The sequence below is a fragment of the Micropterus dolomieu genome, unplaced genomic scaffold (assembly GCF_021292245.1).
Source record: "Micropterus dolomieu isolate WLL.071019.BEF.003 ecotype Adirondacks unplaced genomic scaffold, ASM2129224v1 contig_9866, whole genome shotgun sequence".
Classification (NCBI taxonomy): Eukaryota; Metazoa; Chordata; class Actinopteri; order Centrarchiformes; family Centrarchidae; genus Micropterus; species Micropterus dolomieu.
In genome coordinates this window covers 7,463-7,997 of record NW_025738852.1, presented here as the reverse complement: position 1 = coordinate 7,997, position 535 = coordinate 7,463, and positions in this window count along the sequence as shown.

The following is a 535-nucleotide window of genomic DNA, read 5'->3' as shown; positions in this document are numbered from 1 at the left end:
TGTCTGAACCTGTCTGACGTGACGCCACCTGTCTGACGTGACGCCACCTGTCTGACGCCACCTGTCTGAACCTGTCTGACGTGACGCCACCTGTCTGAACCTGTCTGACGCCACCTGTCTGAACCTGTCTGACGCCACCTGTCTGAACCTGTCTGACGTGACGTCACCTGTCTGACGCCACCTGTCTGACGTGACGTCACCTGTCTGACGTGACGCCACCTGTCTGACGTGACGCCACCTGTCTGACGTGACGTCACCTGTCTGACGTGACGTCACCTGTCTGACGTGACGTCACCTGTCTGACGTGACGTCACCTGTCTGACGTGACGTCACCTGTCTGACGCCACCTGTCTGACGTGACGTCACCTGTCTGACGCCACCTGTCTGACGTGACGCCACCTGTCTGACGCCACCTGTCTGACGTGACGCCACCTGTCTGACGCCACCTGTCTGACGCCACCTGTCTGACGTGACGCCACCTGTCTGACGCCACCTGTCTGACGCCATGCTCTGTCTCCGTAGTTACGATGAGTTG